At 44.8% G+C, this 21,434-nt stretch overlaps 1 long non-coding RNA gene across 1 annotated transcript in view; it reads right to left on the bottom strand.

Annotated features, from left to right (window-relative positions):
* Nucleotides 1-2,671: 2,671 nt before the first annotated feature.
* LOC140210883 (uncharacterized) overlaps nucleotides 2,672-21,434 on the bottom strand; it is an 86,963-nt gene continuing 68,200 nt past the window's right edge. The window contains exon 5 of the long non-coding RNA XR_011889323.1: nucleotides 2,672-3,181. This is a non-coding gene — a long non-coding RNA (uncharacterized lncRNA). The remainder of the gene's footprint in view (nucleotides 3,182-21,434) is intronic.

Genomic DNA, 21,434 nt, shown 5'->3' with positions numbered 1-21,434 from the left:
ACTGGAATGCGTTGGTTGTGAATATTGTGCTATGCGTTTGGGAGCAGATCCAAGAGCAGGACACAGACACGTAAGTAACATTAACAGAGTGTGTTTATTAATAGTTGCCAGGAAAGCTGGGGAGCAGGGACAGAATGCTTACGCGGACGAGAATGCGGGACAACAAACAGGAGGAGCTCGGACACAGAGCCTGGACTTGAACTCAGACTTGGACCCGGAGCCTGGACTTGGACTCGGACTTGGACACAGAGCCTGGACTTGGACTCGAACTTAGACCAGGAGCCTGGACTTGAACTTGGACTCAGACACGGGGAGACAGAATATCCAACTCGGAGTAATGGCAAACGACTGGACCTACCCAGCTGGAAACAAGGCGACCAAACCAAACAACGGCAGATAATCCATATCTTGACACGGAGTAGCTCATGAAGCGGCAAATGGCCGGCAATCCCTTAGCTGGACACGAAGAGACAGAATTCCCAATTTGGAGTAGCGGAAAGCGACCGAACCTACTCAGCTGGAAACGAGACGACTAACCCAACCAATGACTGACAATACAAATCTTGACATGGAGTAGCTCATGAAGCGGCAAACAGTCGGCAATCACTTAGCTGGACACGAAGAGACAGAATTCCCAACTTGGAGTAGCGGCAAATGGCCGGACCTACTCAGCTGGAAATGAGATGACAAAAACCAAACAATGAAAGTCCCTTTGTATCTTGGCTCGGAGTGGCAGCAATCAGCCAGCAAATCTCAGCCCGACATGAAAACAACAGAATTCGCATCTTGACTTGGAGTAGCAGCAAAACGGCCGGCAACTCAGCTGGACACAAAAGCGACTGAATTCACTAAGCAGCCACAGACACCGAAGCAACTTAGAGTCCACGATTCTCGGCTGCCCCGGGACGAGCATAGCTGCACTGGCTACGGTGACCAACCAGCAGCGAGTAGATGTAAGCTGCAGTTTTCATGCTGCTAGTTCGAATGAGGATCAGGTGCCCTAATCAAGCAGCCCAGTGGAACACAGGGAAAAGGAAATTAACTGAAATGAGGAGTCAACAGACCGGACCGTGACGGTGAATGCAAATGAGAAATATGAATCTGAATCTCACTCTGATGGTGAGTAGATTCAGAGGATTACAGGTTTAAGTTACATCTCCTAAACATGAGCGTGAAAGTTGACACTGGGAGTCTTGAGCTGATGCAGCACTCTCAGAAGGGATACGTGCTTTGAATAATTAAAGTTCTCAGGTGGGAGTGACAAATAATCCATGGCACTGTTTTGAAGAACATAGGTTATTTCTATTGATGTGGCCAATATTTTTCAGACCGTTGCTGGAATTTTTGGCATTACTGCAAAGACCAGAACCTTTAATTGGCCTGAGCAGAGGAACTTGCTAAACCATTTAGAGAATGTCAATGAATCAACTAGAAGTGGGTCTAGAGTGTCAACAACAGACACAATCTCAATGGCCCTTCACAGGGCCTTTGCTGATGATACAACCATTGTTGGTAGAATTTCAGATGGTGACAACAGGGCATACAGGAGTGAGATATGCCAACTAGTGGAGTGGTGCTGCAGCAACAACCTGGCACTCAACGTCAGTAAGATGAAAGAGTTGATTGTGGATTTCAGGAAGGGTAAGACGAAGGAACACATACCAATCCTCATAGAGGGATCAGAAGTGGAGAGAGTGAGCAGTTTCAAGTTCCTGGGTGTCAAGATCTCTGAGGATCCCAAAATATCGATGCAGTTATAAAGAAGGCAAGACAGCAGCTGCACTTCATTAGAAGTTTGAAGAGATTTGGTATGTCGACAGATACACTCAAAAACTTCTATAGATGTACCATGAGAGCATTCTGACAGGCTGCATCACTGTCTGGTATGGCGGTGGGGCAGGATGGCTCATGCAAAGGACTGAAAGAAGCTTCAGAGGGCTGTAAATTTAGTCAGCTCTATCTTGGGTGCTAGCCTACAAAGTACCCTGGATATCTTCAAGAAGTGGATTCTCAGAAAGGCAGCGTCCATTATTAAAGACCTCCAGCACCCAGGGCATGCCCTTTTCTCACTGTTACCATCAGGTAGGAGGTACAGAAGCCTGAAGACACACACTCAGCGATTCAGGGACAGCTTCTTCCCCTCTGCCATCTGATTCCTAAATGGACATTGATCCTGTGAACACTACTTCCCTTTGTATATATATTATTTCTGTTTTTGCGTGATTTTTAATCTATTCATTATACGTATACTGTAATTGATTTACTTTTTTATTTATTATTATTAATTTTTTTCTTCTTCTATTTTATGTATTGCATTGAACTGCTGCTGCTAAGTTAACAAATTTCACAACACATGCCAGTGATAATAAACCCGATTCTGATTCTGATTCTGCATGTTTCAATAGTTCAACCACATGTGACAAATAAAGCTAATATTTCCTTCTTTCTTTATCTGCTCACAATCACAGCTCTGCTTGTAGGATTTGGAGCAATATTTCTTATATTAGTATTGAGGCTACGTCATCAGTGGTAAATCTCTTTGTGAATTTCTGAAGGAATGATTCGTACTGGCTTTAGTTTATTATAGTCTCATGTACCAAAATACAGTGAAAAGATTTGTTTTCCATGCCATACACACAGTTCGTGCCATGCATAATTACAGTGAGGTAGTTAAAAAGAAAGCAGAATACAGATTATTATTTAGCGATACAGTGCAGAATAGGCCATGCCGCCAGCAACCCTAGATTTAACCCAAGCCTGATCATGGGACAATTTATAATGACCAATTAACCTACTAATCTTTGATCTGAGGGAGGAAACCAGGGCATCCAGAGGAGACCCACTCAATCTACAGGGAGGAGGTACAGACTCCTTACAGGTGACATTGAATCAGGACGCCCCGACCTGCAATAGCGTCATGCTAACTGCTGTGCCGCTGTTTAGTGTTCGATATAGTATTGCAGTTACAAAGAAAGTACATCATGCATAGGAACTGCAGTGAGGTAGTTTGGGAGATCAGGACTTCAAGAGTTCATCTTTTAGCATATAAGAGATCAGTTCAAAAGTCTGATTACAGTGGAACAGAAGCCGCTCTTGAATCTGGTACGATGTGTTCTCCATCTTCTGTATCTTCTGCCCAACAGAGGAGGGAGAAGAGCGAATGGCCAGCATGGGGGAGTCCCTGTAGGAAGAGATGAAAATCACACTATAAACTGGCTTTTTATTACGATGCTCCCTGAATAAATGTGCAGGTGATTTCTACAGTCTACCGACACATGAACTGCGGTTGTGAGTTGTATTGATAAATTGCTATCCCAAGAACTACAAATGTACTGACTTTATGTAAATGCTATCGAATGTTATTGCCAGTTTAAATTCACATTTGGGATGTCAATGACACTGGCGGTATTTAAAGGCCCCTAGAGGAATTAGAATCATAAACAGGAAGAGCAGCCATTCAATCCATGGAATTCATCATACCTTTTTGTAAAGCAATTGCAGGGTTGTATATGGTGACATATACCGAATGTACTTTGATAATAAATTTACTTTGAACTTTGAAGTTTGCTTTACGTCCTAATTTTAAAAGTTTTTGCTGGAAGCTAGAGAGGAAATTCAAAAGTGGCTTGAAAAGAAAATTCCCATCAGTTAACAGAGAGCAACTAAACACCAACCAAATGAAGATGGAGGTCCCAGCCAGCTCATTGTATCGATTCCCAAGATTTATCCCCTCGTTAAGGATTGCCAACATTGTTGGAGTGCAGTCGAACTCGTGTGTCACTCCACTGGGGAACAGTTACTTTAATGACTATCAGAGTCAGATTACCACTGCTATAATTATCGGCTGCAATTCCAAGACTACTCTACTGGAACTCTCACCACTGTTCGGAGAATATCCCTCTGCTGACTGCAGTGACAAATGTACACAGTCCTTGATGTATAATGTTCATGTGAACTGCTGACCTTAAGACAATTAAGTAGGAAAGAAATAGCACAATTTAATAGAAAGTAATATTGCTTAGCTCTCTGAAGACTAGAGCAATGTGGTATTAGAAGTTGCTTGTGTAACTCATGCTTCGGCTAGCGGCTTAACTTAGTGGGTGATAGCCCCAGGTTCAGCCAAACTTAAGAAATCTCATTTGGGTGGATGCTGCACGATGTGTCCCCTGTTGCAAATCAGTACCCCAAAATAACAAACTGTACACAATATGTGATTAAATGATTAAGCTTTATAATTTGACTATATGGTTAAAGAAAACGAAAAAAGCAAAAAGGGCCCGTTCTTAAAAAACAGTTTATTGCGCAAAGTTAGAGCTCACTGATAAACCGCTCGTCCAACATCAACCTCCTCTGATCATCGCTGCCCTTTGGACCCTCGCTCCATGTCTACTCCATCCGGTGGTCTGCTAAATCTCTCCATTCACATCTTCTCTCTGCATCTCTCCTCATCTCTCCCCAGCAAAAGACTGCAAAAAGACTCCTTCCAGATCTACAAGACAGAGCAACAATCTCCTGATTGGCTAACATGCATACAATAATCCTGTTATCTCCAGCCATAACCCAAACATTGCTGCTACAGAGAAACCATTACCTCAGCAGTGAACATTGCAGAGAAGCCATTTCGCTAGCCTTAGCGGTGAAACGTTACAGTGTGTTACACTTTCCCCCCACCAAACTTAGTCGTCTCCTCATGACGTTGAGATAATTCGCCAAACCTTCCTGCAAACCACAAAACTAAATCCAGGTGCAAAAGGCAGTGGCATAGCTCCCCAAAACAGTAGAGATCACGCCCTGTTCCCCAGGCGCTAAATAGGCCAACCTATCCGGTGGTCTCCTAATTCTCTGAGGCCTCCGTACCTCCTCACCTAACTCTTCAGGTTCAGACACTACTAGGGATACTTCGGGTCTACCTGGCGAGTCCTCCCTCAATCTATCACTCATGCCCCCCTGCAACTCAGAGCCCTCTGTCCTGTGTCCAGGCCCCGCTTCCTCTCCTTAAAGGTCCTGCTGTAACCCAGGCTGCCCACAGATAGCCCCCAGCCCCACTTCACCTGACCTAGCAAGAGAAGATCCAGCTGTCTCTTCCTCAATCAATAGGGGAGTTAGCGAAAGGCAGCATGTACCACACATCCAGATCATTATCCTTCGAATCAGTATCCCTCTCAGGGGTGGGCCCGGGCCCAGCCTCTCCCACTGTGGGCCTGCAGTCACCCCGCGTTTTCGCAGAGTCCTCTTACTAGGTGTAGGCTCCAAGTCAGGCTCTGGGTCTACCTGCACCTCTTGTCCCAGGGGCAGCAGGTGGTTCTGATGGAGAATCTTGACAGGCCCATTCCCATCCTCTGGTATCACCCGGAAAACTGGTAGGTTTGGCATCTGACTCTCCACCACATAGGGCATAGCTGCCCAGCAGTCAGCCAACTTATTCTTCCAGGTAGCCCCATATTCCTTATGAAGACTTGGTTTCCCGGCAGGAGTTGGGAGAACCTCACCATCTGATCATATCTCCTCTTATTTCCTTGATTCTGCTGGGCAGCCACGATCCCAGCCAATTCATAAGCCCTTTTCAGCTCTGTCCTATATCAGACACATACTTCAGATAAGGCTTCAGTGGTAAGTCCCCCTTGTCAGTCCCAAAACAAAGATCAATGGGCAACCTCACTTCGTGCCCAAACATCAGATAATATAGCAAGTACCCAGTAGCTTCATTTCGTGTACAATTATAACTGTGAACCAGAGGCCCAATACTCCACCTGCTCTTCTTGCTGATCTCCAGGGTCCCCAGCATGTCTAGCAAGGTCCGATTAAACCTCTCGGGCTGGGGATCACCCTGCGGGTGATAGGGCGTGGTCCTCGACTTCTCAAATCCAAGCATGCCCAGTAACTCATGGATGAGTCTGCTCTCGAAATCCCATCCTTGGTCACTATGTATCCGCCTGGGAAGGCCATAATAAACAAAATACTTCTCCCATAACACTTTTGCCACCATAGTCACCATCTGGTCCTTGGTAGGAAATGCCTGAGCATATCTGGTGTAGTGGTCCGTGATGACCAAGACATTGGCCGTGTTGCTGGCATCAGGTTCTATTGACAGGAAATCCATACACACCAGTTCCAGGGGCCCTGCACTCTGCAAGTGGGACAAAGGAGCTGCCCGCGTAGGCGGTGTCTTCCGCCGTATGCAGCGAATGCACAACTTGCAGTATTCTTCGACCTCCGACTTCATTCGGGGCCAGTAAAACCAGTCTCTGAACAATCCATAGGTCTTGTCCGCCCCCAAACGTCCAGGATCATCATGAAGTGACTTCAACGCAATTCTCCGATACTTCTTGGGCAGAACCAGCTGGCAACGCCAAGGTCGGTCCGGGGGTGATGTGACCCGGTATAAGCTCTGGTTCTTCAACTCCATCCAAGGCCATTCTTTCAGTAATGGAGGCACCGAAGCGTGTTTTGACCGTGGACCAAATAGTACCAATGCCCGGATCATCTCGCTGAGCAGCTGCCACTTCCCCAGAACTCAATTCTGGCAGCTGATTTGTCTTCAGAGCAGTCAGGTTACAGTAAACTTGGGGTATGGCGTCATCAGAAGTCCCCAGTTGATCCACTGCTCGATCCGGCCTCTCCTTTTCCTCTGCCTTCATGGCGATGGCAAACTGACACATGGCCCTTACCCCCGGGGCAGGAACGCTCTCCCCCTCCTCATCCCTGTCCAGTCCCTCTTGCACCCATCGGGACAAAGTATCTGCATCAATGTTCTGGCTTCCCGGCTGGTACTTCAGGCTGAAATCATAGGCAGACAATGCTGTCAACCACCAATGCACTGTGGCATCCAGTTTCACCGAGGTCAGGATATAAGTTAGGGGGTTGTTGTTCGTCCTCACCTCAAACGTGGCCCCATAGAGGTAGTCACTCAGCTTATCCACTACCGCCCATTTCAACGCCAGGAATTCTAACTTGTGCGTGGGATAGTTTGTCTTGAATGGCGACAGGCTTCTGCTGACAAATGCCACGGTCCTCAACCTGGAGCCCTGATCCTGATTCAGGATGCCCCCTAAGCCCTCTCAGCTGGCATCCGTGTACAGTACATACGGCGATCGGGGGTCTGCAAAAGCCAGCACCGGCGCCTGGGTCAGCAGCTCTTCAGCGACTGAAAGGCCTCTTCACACTTCGCATCCCACCTCAGTCCAAAGGGCTCCGACAGGCTAAGATACTCTCCACCCTCCTGTCCTTTTATCCCCCTCCCTTTCTTCCCCAAAGGAGGGTAACCACACAGAAGTTGATTCAATGGGTGACTTACTTTGACGTAGCTCTTCACAAATCTCCGATAATAACCACAGAACCCAAGGAAAGAGCACAGAGTGCTCACAGTCTGGGGCCTTGGCCACATGGTTACGGCCTCAATCTTAGCTGGGTCTATATCTACTCCATTCCATGAGATTATGTGTCCGACATAGCTAACAGAAGTTTTGCAGAACTGGCACTTGTCCAGGGAAAGTTTTAACCCTTCAGCTTTCAGTCGGCCGAGCACCTTCAGTAGCCTCACTTCATGTTCCTCCAAGCTGGATTCAAATACTATGAGGTAGTCTAAATACACCAACGCCTCAAGCAAGTTCATATCCCCCACCATTTCGTCATGACCTGCTGGAAGGCTGCAGGAGCTCCCAAGATGCCCTGGGGAACCCTTTCAAACTTGAAAAATCCCAGGGGACATATAAATGCCGTCCTCGCTTTGTCGGCCTCACTCCTAGGGATCTGGTAATATCCATTCCTCAAATCCAGCACACTGAACAACTTCGCACCACTCAGACAGGCCAGCGTGTCTTCGACCTCGGGACCGTATACTGGCCAGTTCAGAGTCCTATAGTCCACACACATGCGTACCTTCCTGTTCTTCTTCCGGGTCACCAGGACTGGGGACACACAGGGGCTTCAGGACTCAGTGATGATCCCAGCTTCCTTCAACTTACACAAATGCTGCCGCACGTCTTCCACGAGTGCAGGGGCCAGTCACCACGACCTCTCTCTAAATGGGGTGTCCTCAGTCACCCAGATAGTGTGACGAGTGCTCTTGGAACAACCCACATCAAACTCGCCAATGGAAAAGACACCTTCCAGCTTCAACATCTTCTCTACCAGCCTCCTTTTCCAACTTGGCGGCACCAGGGAGTCCCCAAAGTTGAATGACTCAGATGTCATTTTCCCCCTTTTGCCAATAGTTTCTCCCCGGCTTGTCTCACAGGGACACTAGACATTCCCGTCACTGGGAACAGGTGAACCAGGGGCATCCCCCGCTTGAAGGCGACGTCTCTCTTCGTAGTGTTCCTGATAATCACAGCCATCCTGCTCGCCTGTACAACCAAGGGCTTCTGTAGTTCGGGCCTCACCAGTAGCCTCCAGCAGGAAATCCCATCCCCGCCTCGTGGTCTTCCGGTGTGTCCACTAAGAGGACCTCTCCCTCAAGCACTCCGGGAAACTTAGGGGTCCCCATCACTCCGCCACTTCCCTGGGCTGTATCACCATTGGCTTCAACTGGGTGAACCACACAGTCCCTCGTTTAAGTTTGGTATCCGGCCCAATGCTGCCACGTGCTTCCTCAAAAGCAGCTCAAAACAGCAGGTTCACTTTCTGTTCCCAGAAAGCTCTCACCAGCTTTTTCCTTGCAGCCTCCTCACAAGAGGGGTGTTGGCCCCCACCGGAATTGAAACGCCACCCATCTCAACAGGGTCCGGACAAACCAGCACCACTGTATCAAGGACCTCAGACACTCCCACATCGGCCTCCAAGAACTCCAACTTCACTGACAAATAATTGTCATATGGATAATCACCGGCACTGAGACCCCAGATCTCCAGTGCCTTGAATGGGGTCAATGGTAAATGCTTCAGATACCGGTTGTAAAACGAATGGTACAACAATGTGACCTGTAACCCAGTGTCAAGTACGGCTTTAGCATATAAATACCCTCTATCCATAGTGACACACTGGAGCATGATCCCACTAAGCCTTCAGGAATTGGGTCTTTCACTTTTAGGGGTTCCTTGGTACATTGCTGGGAACATGTTCCCCCAGAGACACCAGGTCATTCCCTCACTGGGTCTCCTCTAGGTTTTCCCGACGACTCTCCCTGCTTAGGTACCCGGGGGCTCACTCTCCTTCTGGCATGACACCTGCTGCCAGCAGCCCTCCACATTGTTTGTCCCCTTGGGGGATCTGACCCCCTCCATCAGCTCCATCATATGGGGGGGGGGGTCACACCTGCTGATAACAGCCGACATATCTCTGTTCTCAACTCTGCCACAATCTCCTCTACTGCTCCCCAGGGTAGGCTATCTGTGGTCACTTCACTGCAGGGGACTACTACTGAGGCTCTTCCCGTACTTCTCTGATCAGCTCGACAAAAGATGGAGGGGGGCACGTCTTACGAGACTGTCAGAGACCCCCAAGCAATCAGGTCATTGGACTAGGCGCCCCTGGCTATCTGGTCCATTCTTAACTGATCCACCTCAGCCGCCTGAATGACTCCTCTGTGCTGCAAGCAATTTAGCTGCCTCTCCAGCCAAAAACTAAAAGCAGAAAGCTTCTTCCCCTTCTCCTGACACATGTTCTGAAACCCCACCATGAGCTCCATTGGGCTTCCTGTCAGGCCAAAAGCATTGTCCAGTGCTTGCACATAATTGACAGATGTCGCTACTGGATATTTCAACCTGACAGCCCTCATAACATCAGCCCATTCAAACTTTCAACCAATCTCTGTTGCTTTTCATCATCAGAGCACTGCCACTCATCTAACAACTGAGAGGTCTGCTCCGCCCAATCTCATACTCCTCCTCCCCTTTGGGGTGGGCGTTACTCCAGAGAATAGGCGGAGCCTGCCATAGTTGGGACTTTGAATCTGATTTTTCCATTTATTCACCAGAGAAGTAAGGACGAATACTAACTCAGAATTCTCACTCTTCACCGGGAGACGTGGACTAATTAGACATTCCAAATCCGACCACTCTTTCCCCTCACTCCTCAGAAACGAGAGAAGCCTGTCTTTGAAATCTCCGCCCTCACCACCCCCCGCAGCTACTGCTAGCTCAGCGCTGGTCTGCATTAAAACGAGAGTTGTGTCAGCCATTTTATCAAATCTCTGCCCACAATCACAACTTTAACAGTACTTAACAGGCAAATTAACAATTCATCCGGAGTACAAATATCTGCCCCACTGGTTCATTGTTCAGGGTAATCACACAGCATCCAATAAAATCAATCCTAGACGAGCCTCCACAATTGTAACTCTCGCTTCGGCTAACGGCTTAACTTAGGGGGTGATAGCCCCCAGCCCAGCCAAACTTAAGAAATTTTGTTTGGGTAGATGCTGCACGATGTGTCCCCAGTTACAAATCAGTACCCCGAAATAACAAACCGTACACAATATGTGATTAGACGATTAAGCTTTATAATTCTTACTTTGACTATATGGTTAGTAAAGAAAATGAAAAAAAGAAAAAAGGGCCCATTTTTATGAAACAGTTTATTGCGCAAAGTTAGAGCTCACTGATAAGCCGATCATCCACCATCAACCTCCTCTGATTGTCGCTGCCTTTCGGACACCCGCTCCAAGACCACTCCATCCAGTGGTCTACCAACTCTCTCCATTCATGTCTTCTCTCCTCATCTCTCCCCAGCAAAATGCCGCGAAAAGTCTGCTTCCAGATCCACAAGACAAAGCAACAATCTTCTGATTGGCTAACATGCATAACCATAGTCCTGTTATCTCTAGCCATAACCCAAACATTGCTGCTACAGAGAAATCACTACTTCAGCAGTGAACATTACAGAGAAGCCATTACATTAGCAGTGAATCCTTACAGGGCACTACACTTGTGAAGAATATGTTTTTGGCCCTTTATCTAAGAAAAGATGAGCTAGCATTGGAGAGGATTCAGAGGAGGTTCAAGAGAATGATTCCAGGAATAAAAAGTTTAACATATGAGGGATGACTTTGGGCCTGTATTTACTAAAATAAAGTTTATGTGAAGGGTTTAGGATCAAAGGGCACAGCTTCAGAATAGAAGGATGTCCATTTGGAACAGAAATGAGGAGGAATTTCTTTAGCCAGGAGGTGGTAAATCTGTGGAATTCATTGTCATTTACGGCTGTGGAGGCCAAGTCATTGAGTATATTTAAAGCAGAGGTTGATAGGTTCTTGATTAGTCAGGGTGTCAAAGGTTACAGAGAGAAAGCAGGAGAATGGGATTGAGGGGGATAATAAATCAGCCATGATGGATTGGAAGAACTGACTTGATGGGCCAAGTGGCCTAATGTTTCTGGTCTTATGAATGGAACCTGCTTTCTTTAAGTGCATCACGTGGAGAGTTCCACATCCACTCGCACCATATCCTGGGGAGAGCAGTCTCCAGCAGTAACTTTTAAATGACCCATCCAAAGGTTGCTAAAATATAAAATCAGGACCCAAGCTCTTTGAATTATAGGATTGCAAAAAGAAGCCATTTGGTCTATCGTACCTAAGACAGTAAGAATTATCCAATTAGTCCATAAGACCATAAGGCATAGAAGCAGAATTAGGCCACTCGACCCATCAAGTCTGCTCCACAATTTGATTATGGCTGATTTATTATCTGTCTTAACACCTTTCTCCTGCCTTCTCCCCGTAATCTTTGACACCATTACTAATCAAGAACCTATCAACATCTGTTTTAAATATACCCAATGAAATACAATGGAATCAATGAAAAATTACACACAAAGACAGACAGGCAAGCAATGTGCAAAAGGAACCAAGCTATGCAAATACAAAAGAAAACAAGTAATATAATAGTAATAAGTAATAAATAAATAGATAGATAGCACTGAGAACATGAGTTGTAGAGACATTGAAAGTGTATCTATAGGGTTGTGTTTAGTGATCAATTCAGTGGTGAAATGTGAGTTGAGTGAAGTTATCCATGCTAGTTCAAGAGCCTGATGGTTGGGGGGTAATAACTGTTCCTGAACCTGGTGGTGTGGGTCCTGAGGCTCCTGTATCTCCTTCTTGATGGCAACAGTAAGAAGAGAGCATGGCCTGGACGGTGAGGGTTCTTAGTAACGGATGCTGATTTCTTACGACAGTGCTCTGAATAGATGTGCTCAGTTTTGGGAAGGGCTTTACCCGTGATGGACTGGGCCATATCCACAACTTTTCATAGGTTTTTCTATTCAACAACATTGGTATTTCCATACTAGGTTGTGATGCAACCAGTCAATATACTCTCCACCAACATTTATTGAAGTTTGTCACTCTTTCAGATGACAAACGTCATTGGATAGGATTGGTGGTGGGGGCACCACTCCATTCTGGATCCTTTGGACCCTATCTATTGCTGTCATCACTTCCAGAAGTACTTCTACTTTCCTTTTACCTACTCCCAATTGTCTACTGAAAAAGTCAAACAAAGAACATGAATATTGATGGTTCTGTCTACAGTGTAAGTGAAGCACAACCGCCCTCCCTCCCCCACCTCCACTGCATCACTCGCGATACTGTGAAAATGATGGATGTCCCCTCTGAGACAGATAGTTTTTGCTGGTTTCTCCATTACCAATGGAGCCATTTGTAAAGATCGACTTGAGAATTGGGGGCAGTCTAGGCCAACATTCATTTTTCTTTTTGTAGGTCCCCAGTGCTTCGATATTGACTGAAATTCCAGCATCTTATGTGAAATCCCATTGTCATTAAGTGCTGCGTGATGGACAGATGGCGCTTTACAGTTTGGTCAGATGTTCATGGGTTCTGGGCCCATTCTATGATGTGAAGTCACAAAAGCAATTTAAATGGATGTTCCCTTTTCAAATGATTCTCTAAATATTGTACCATATTTTGTTATGACATAGAATCATAGGATTGTACAAGCTGAAGGGAGCAATGGCTTGGTCACAACCACAAAAGCCTTCAGTGGTCTGACAAAGGTGAATAAAATGCTTTTGTGGTAGGCAGCAAATAGCCACTTTTGGATTGGAGTGCAAAAAAGTTGTTTTTCTATTTTCCTATTTTTGCTTGTATTTGTATATAATCACCTACACTATGTGTGTGTAATTGTTCAGTGAATACTTCAGTAATTGCAGTATAGCTGATTCTGTAATTTTCTAAAAGTTTCTCTTCAGTAGGCGTCATGTCATTGAATTTGGCTTTTTCATCAGTTATCACTGAATGTCTTGTTTTTATCTAGTCAGAACAAGTTTTAATGTAATACCACCACAACTTCTTTGTTGTTTGTATTTTGCTTTGCTCATTCTTATAATGGCCATGAGCAATAAGTTTTATGCCTCATTCTTGATTTCTGAAGATCCTTTGGATTGCAAAATCACCAGGATCCAACTCCACCAACCCACCGCCCAATCCCTCCCCCACCCCCACAAAATGACGAGCATATACCAGGAAGTTTTCTTCTGATCGTAGGACCTGTTGGACATTGGTAATGTGGAATGCTGGTTCGTTGGCTTACTGGCGGGACCAACGGTGGGGACGCTGTATTGCCTCAGCTGTAGTACAGTCTGGGGCTCATGCCATAGTAACTATAGAATTCCGTGGACTTTCAGCCCCACTAACCTCTAACCATGTCCATGATGGACTAGTGTAGGTGGGAGCAGTTAACAGAGGAAAAGGAGAAAGGGTGTAGTTCAGGGGTTGGGCGGTCTGAGGATCAAAACGACTGAGGTGAGTGTGTTTGAAAGAAAAGCAAAGCAGGAGTGGAATTGGGAGCTTGAGTGATGGTCAACTGGAACTCATGGTTACTCTCGAAGAAAGTCGGCTAAACAAACCTGTTGTTTAACTGTGACATAATAAACTAGGAAATATTAGAGGCCAACACACACCTGATGAATGGACTCAGCCCAGAACATTCTTTTCTATAGATGCTGCCTCACTTGCTGTGTTCCTGAAGCAGTTTGTGTTGTTGCTCTGGATTTCCAGCTTTTGCAGTATCTCTTGTGTTAATATTAAAGGCACGTGCTTTCTCGTTGTGCAGAGGCACTTCACAAAAATTCATTAATTTCTATTGAGACCTCTTGGGAAAGGAGAGAAGTGGGTATGCTAATCTGGACCACACAAGCAGTGCCTAGACCTCCACAGTTCTTTCCTCACGTGCCTGAAAGGCTCTCTCAACCCCAATCCTGCTTCCTGACCCATTCTTTCTTCTTTGGTAATACTTCCTACTGTGCTTTTATTTTTATATACTTCTTTTTAAAAAACTTTTTATCCTTTGTATTTGTTGAATATTGTTTTTTGTTGCATGTTGTGCCCTGACTAATACACCCTACAAAATTCCTAATACATGTAAATGTATATTTGCATACACTTACACCATGGTGCAATGGCAGTGTAGCAGTTAGCGTGACACTATTTCAGCTCAGGGTGTCAGAGTTCAGAGTTCAATTCTGACACCATCTGTAAGGAGACTGTACATCCTCCCTGTGGACCGTGTGAGTTTTCTCCCACTGTCCAAAAATATTCCAGTTAGGTTAATTGGCCACTGTAAATTGTCTTATGATTAGGCTAGGGTTAAATCAGGGGTTGGTGCGTGGTGTGGGCCAAAGGGCCTATTTTGCACTGTATCTCAATAAAGAAATAAATGACAAATAAAATTGATTCTTGAGGTTCTCTATCAGGATGCTCTCTAGTAGCTAGTACCTTGCTCCATCAGGATAATGAATTGGGACCAGCAAGATATAACCATCAAATCAAGATACTGTAAATCTTTCCTTCCCCTCCTAAATGGCTGCTCCCACACCCCTATTAATTTGATCCCTATGTCTTAAGATTGATGCCAGTATTGGAGGACCATATAGAATTTATTTCTGCCATAACTGTGCAGCGTTAAATCTTTCCACACTCAGTAAATCTGCAAAATAAATATAGTACTAAGAGGTTAAACTCGTCACTGAAACATCCCACAGAATCATTCATCATTTCTGTAGGACAAGGTTATGGCACCTGGTGGAAACGCTATTAAATGATATTTTCTCTACAAGCTATTTCACTTCACATCAATCAAAGATCAATTGCCTCCACTTGGGAATGCCAGTTACTTCAAGCAGAAGCCCAGCAGCAGATACACTGAGTTCCAGTCCAGAAAGTTGGAATTTATTCTCTCCTCATTCATCCCTCTTCCATATTTACCAAAATAATCCAGAGAAAGCTGTTCAATGATTTAAATGACACCGCGCACAGTTGGTAGAACGGCTAACTAACAGCGCCAGAGACCTGGGTTCAATCCTAACCTTAGGTATTGTCTGTGTGGAGTACATGTGTTTGTCCTGTGACCATGTGTGTTCCCTCCAGGTGCTCCCATCTTCCACACATCCAAAGTTTAGGTCAGTAGATAAATTGACCACTGAAAATTGTCTCTAGTAAGTGGCAGAATCTAGATGGAGTTCATAAAATGCAGAGAGAGTGGGACAAATGCAGTCGACTAGTGTAAATGTGCAGTAGATTGTCAGCACAGACTCTATTGGCAGAACAGCATGTTTCTATGCTCTATCTCTCTATAACTTTATCCAGACAGTGGGCTTGGGTTAGAAAGTTATTTCTTAGTGGGTAGAGCAATGAAATGCTGAACAATCTCCTTCTGTTTCTGAAGTTTAACAAATCTATTCTTTAATTCGCTGAAGATAAATCATACTTTGTTTGTTGATTATTGACATTGGGACTAACATCAGGGAAAGTTACTGGGAGGGAATTCTAAGGCACAGGTTCTACAGTATCAGCATTTGGAAAGACAAGAACTGATCAGGGATAATCAGCATGCATTTGTGCATAGGAAATCATGTCTCACAAATTCATTAAGATTTTTGACAAGGTAACCAAAAGGATTGACAAGGAGAGGGTGGTAAATGTTATTTACATGGACTTTAACGAGTCCTTTGACAAGTGTCCCATATTGTAGACCAGTCCAAGTCTTTAGATCACATGGGATCCCAAGTGAGATAGCTATAGGATTCAAAATTGCCAAGGTGGAAGGAATCAGAGGCTGGGAGTGGAGGGTTGTAAATTGGAAAATCTTGAATTTATAACCTAGTGGGAGCAAAGGATGTTGAGAGCATGCAAGGGTGGCGAGGGTGAAGTGCCACAGGAGGGGTTTGGGACATGTGGCAGAGAAGGAAAGTCAAGGGCAAGAGGTGGCGTGGGTGAAGACACACCCAGCCCAAAGACACCAGGCAAGATTATTTGATGCCTTCTATTCTACCTCTCTGCGAGAGATTTCTGCGATCATTTTGGTAGTGATGTACATTCCACATCAGGCCAATGTCAAACAGGCATTCCCCTCTGTTACAAAAAGGCAACAATTGACTATATCTCAGCATTTAACACTATCATTCCCACAATCCTGGTTGACAAGTTACATAACTTGGGTCTCTGTACCTCCCTCTGTAATTGGATCCTCGACTTCCTAACCGGAGACTACAATTTGTGCAGATTGGTAATAATATCTTCTCTTCGCTGGTGATCAACACTGACGCACCTCAGGGATATGTGCTTAGCCCACTTCTCTACTTTCTCTATACCCATGCCTGTGCAGCTAGGTATAGCTCAAATTCCATCCATGAATTTGCTGATGATACAACAATTATTGGTAGAATCTCAGATAGAGATGAGAGGGCATACAGGAGCAAGATATACCAGCTAGTTGAGTGGTGCTACTGTAACAACCGTGCACTCAATGTCAGTAAGACAAAAGAGCTGATTGTGGACTTCAAGAAGAGTAAGAAGAGGGAACACAAACCAATTCTCATAGAGGGATCAGAAGTGGAGAGAATGAGCAATTTCAAGTCCTGAGTGTCAAGATCTCTGGGGACCTAATCTGGTCACAACATATCGATGCAGCTGTAAAGAAGACAGGGCCATGCCTATACCCCCTAAGGAGTTTGAAGAGATTTGGTTTTGTGAACTAAAACACACAAAAATTTCTGTAGATGTACCGTAGAGAGCATTCTGACGAGCTGCATCACTGTCTGGTATGGAGCAGGCTACTGCACGGGATCGAAAGAAGCTACAGAAAGCCATAAAATTAGTCACCTCCATCTTGACTACTTCCCCCCGTAGTACCCAAGACATCTTCAAGAAACGGTGCCTCAGAAGGGCAGCGTCCTCTGTTAAGGACCCCCATTATGCAGGGCATGCCCTATTCTCACTGTTACCATCAGGAAGGAGGTACAGAAGCCTGAAGATTTGGTGATTCAGTGATTTAGTAACAGCTTCTTCCCTTCTGCCATCTGATTCCTAAATGGACATTGAACCCACGAACATTGCCTCACTTTATATATATTTTTTTCTATTTTTGTACTATTTTAATCTATTCTATATGTATATACTGTAACTGACTTTCTTATTTGTTTCTTTTCTCTTTCCATACTATATTGTACTGCATTGTACTGCTGCTGCTAAATTAACAAATTTCACAACACATGCCGATGATAATAAACCTGATTCTGATTCTGATTTTGATTCTTGATTCCAAACAATTGGTCTATTGATCATTACAGAATGTCTCCCTGGTGCTTCCTGCTCCCTCGCCTCTCCCTTCCCCTTTTCCCCACCATGATTCCCTTCTCCCTGTCCCCTCTCACTCTCAGTCCACAATATCAGTATCAGGTTTATATCAGCCCCATATCAGAATCAGCTTTATCATCACTCACATATGTCATGAAATTTGTTTTTTTTTTTGCATAAAACTATTACAGTTCTGTGCAAAACTCTTAGGCACCCTAGCTACATATATGTTCCTAAGACTTTTGCATAGTACTGTCAGTGGTATGATTAGTAAATCTGTGGGTGTCACCAAAAGCTGATTGTGTCATAGACAGTGAAGAGGGTAATCGAGCGTTATAACTGTATCTAGATCCAACAGGGAAGTGGGCAAAAGAATGCAGATGGAATTTAACCCTGACAAGTAGAAGTCATGCATTTTGGAAAGTTAAACAGGACAGGGCATAAACAGTGAATCATAGAGTATTGTAGAACAGAGAGACCTAGGGGTACAAGTTCACCGACAGCAGCTACACAAATAGTGTAGTGAAGAAGAAATATAGCATGCTTCCCTTCATTAGACAAGGCACTGAGTACAAGAGTTCAGACATAATTCAGCATTGATGAAACTGCACGTGAACGATTGAGTGGAGTTATGGTCGCCTTTCTATAGGACGGAGGTGATAAATCTGGAGATGACACAAAAATGCACGAGGATATTGTTGGAACTAGAGGGCTTAAGCTGTAATGAGAGACTGTATAGGCTCTTTCCCCTGGAGTGGGATGTTAAACGGTGACCTGACTGAGATGAGCATAGATAAAATGGATGGTCACAGTCTTTCCTTCAGGGTAGGGAGTCTAAAACTAGAGAGCATGGGTTTAATGTGATTAACGAAATATCGAAAAGGGAGTTGAGGGGCAACTTCTTCAGTACAGAGTTTGGTGGGTCTGTAGAGCAAGTAGTCGAGCCCTGTTCAGCAGTTGAACGGGGCACAACCGTGCAAGCACGTGAAAGTCGGACAGTGAGGTAGCAGAGGAGTTTAAAAGCAAGCAGATTAACGGAGCGGGCGATGAAGTAATGGGAGACAGAATAGGAAGACTTTGGCGAGCAGAGTCTGAAGGACGAGCTTCACTCCAGGTAAGGTAAGGCTGGATAAGTTCCTTTAATTAATTTAATTACCTTAGGAGTAGGTAATGGAGGCAGCAGTTAGGGCAGTTGAGTGCTCCGTTCGCAGTATGTGGGAAGTCAGGGCGAGCACAATCGTCCCTGATGACTACACCTGTAAGAGGTGCATCTGGCAGCTCCTGACAAACCGAGTTAGGGAACTGGAGCTGTAGCTGGATGAACTTTGGATCATTCGGGAGGCAGGGGCAGAAGAAAACGGGAGCTACAGGGAGATAGTCACCTCTAAGAGTCAGGAGACAGGTAGATGGGTGACTGTCAGGAGAGGGACGGGGAATAGACAGAATTAGCAGAGCACCCATGTGGTGGTTCCCACTAATAATAAGTATATCACATTGGATACCGTTGATGGGGATGACCTACCAGGGACAAGTTGCAGTAGTTGTTTCTCTGGCACCGAGATGGGGCCCTCAGCTCAGAAGGGAAGGAGGGAAAAGAGGAGAGCAGTAGTGATAGGGGATTCAATAGTTAGGGGGACAGATAAGAGGTTCGGTGGAAGAGATCAAGAATCCCGGATGGTCGGTTGCCTCCTTGGTGCCAAGGTCCGCGATATCTCGGATCGAGTTCTCAGTATTCTCAAGAGGGAGGGTGAGCAGCCGGATGTGGTGGTCCATGTTGGGACCAATGACATGGGTAGGAAGAGTGAGGAGGTCCTGAAAGGTGAGTTTAGGGAGTTTGGCACCAAGTTAAAGGACAGGACCTTCAGGATTGCAATCTCAAGATTACTACCGGTGCCACGTGCAGGCGGGCTTAGAAATAGTAAGATAGCGCAGATCAACATGTGGCTGAAGACATTCTGCAGGAGGGAGGGCTTGAGATTTATAGATTATTGGGCAGTTTTCCAGGGAAGGTGGGACCTGTTCCGGCAGGGCGGTTTACATCTGAACTGGAGGGGGACAAATATTCTTGCAGGTAGGTTTGCTAGAGAGGCTCCAGTGGATTTAAATTAGATACAAGGGGGGAGGGGAACCAAAGTGTAGGAACAGATGTAGGGGAGAAGGAAGAAAAAGAAAATAGTAAAGTTGTTTACACTGTAAGTGATAAACAGAGAGTAAGAGGTGGAAAATTTCTTAAGTGCACTTATTTTAATGCTGGAAGCATTATAAGAAAGGTGGATGAGCTTAAAGCATGGATTGATACCTGGAAGTATGATGTGGTAGCTATTAGTAAAACATGGCTGCAGGAGGGGTGTGATGGGCAACTAAATATTCCTGGATTTCATTACTTCAGGTGTGATAGAATTGGAGGGACAAGAGGGGGAGGTGTTGCATTGCTTGTCAGAGAAAATATTACAGTGGTGCTCTGGCAGGATAGATTAGAGGGCTCATCTAGGGAGACTATTTGGGTGGAATTGAGGAATGGGAAAGGTGTAGTAACACTTATAGGGGTGTATTATAGACCACCTAATGAGAAGCGAGAATTGGAGGAGAAAATTTGTAAGGAGATAGCAGATATTTGTAGTAAGCCCAAGGTTGTGATTGTGGGAGATTTTAATTTTCCACACATAGACTGGGAAGCCCATACTGTAAAAGGGCTGGATGGTTTGGAGTTAGTAAAATGTGTGCAGGATAGTTTTTTGCAGCAATACGTAGAGGTACCAACTAGAGAAGGGGCAGTGTTGGATCTCCTGTTAGGGAATGAGATAGGTCAGGTGACGGAGGTATGTGTTGGGGAGCACTTCGGGTCCAGTGATCACAATGCCACTAGTTTCAATATAATTATGGAGAAGGATAGGATCTGGACCCAGGGTTGAGATTTTTGATTGGAGAAAGTCTAACCTTGAGGAGATGTGAAAGGATTTAGAAGGAGTGGATTGGGACAATTTGTTTTAGGGGAAGAATTTAATAGAGAAATGGAGGTCATTTAAAGGTGAAATTTTGAGAGTACAGAATCTTTATGTTCCTGTTAGGTTGAAAGGAAAGGTCAAAAGTTTGAGAGAGCCATGGTTTTCAAGGGATATTGGAAACTTTCTTCGGAAAAACAGAGATATCTACAATAAATATAGGCAGCATGGAGTAAATGAGGTGCTCGAGGAATATAAAGAATATAAAAAGAATCTTAAGAAAGAAATTAGAAAAGCTAAAAGAAGATATGAGGTTGCTTTGGCAAGTAAGGTGAAAATAAATCCAAAGGGTTTCGACGGTTATATTAATAGCAAAAGGATAGTGAGGGATAAAATTGGTCCCTTAGAGAATCAGTGTGGACAGCTATGTGTGGAACCAAAAGAGATGGGGGAGATTTTGAACAATTTCTTTTCTTCGGTATTCACTAAGGAGAAGGATACTGAATTGTGTAAGGTAAGGGAAACAGGTAGGGAAGTTATGGAAACTATGATGATTAAAGAAGAGGAGGTACTGGCGCTTTTAAGGAATATAAAAGTGGATAAGTCTCCGGGTCCTGACAGGATATTCCCTAGGACTTTGAGGGAAGTTACTGTAGAAATAGCAGGGGCTCTGACAGAAATATTTCAAATGTCATTAGAAAAGGGGATGGTGCCAGAGGATTGGCATATTGCTGATGTTGTTCCGTTGTTTAAAAAGGGTTCTAAGACTAAACCTAGCAATTATCGGCCTGTGAGTTTGACGTCAGTGGTGGGTAAATTGATGGAAAGTATTCTTAGAGATGGTATAGATAATTATCTGGATAGACAGGGTCTGACTAGAAACAGTCAACATGAATTTATGCGTGGAAGATCATGTTTGACAAATCTTATTGAATTTTTTTGAAGAGGTTACTAGGAAAGTTGAC

Source organism: Mobula birostris, chromosome 16 (assembly GCF_030028105.1).
Source record: "Mobula birostris isolate sMobBir1 chromosome 16, sMobBir1.hap1, whole genome shotgun sequence".
In the NCBI taxonomy this organism is placed as follows: Eukaryota; Metazoa; Chordata; class Chondrichthyes; order Myliobatiformes; family Myliobatidae; genus Mobula; species Mobula birostris.
The sequence above is the reverse complement of the archived record's forward strand: the minus strand, read 5'-3'. Positions and strand labels throughout refer to the sequence as shown.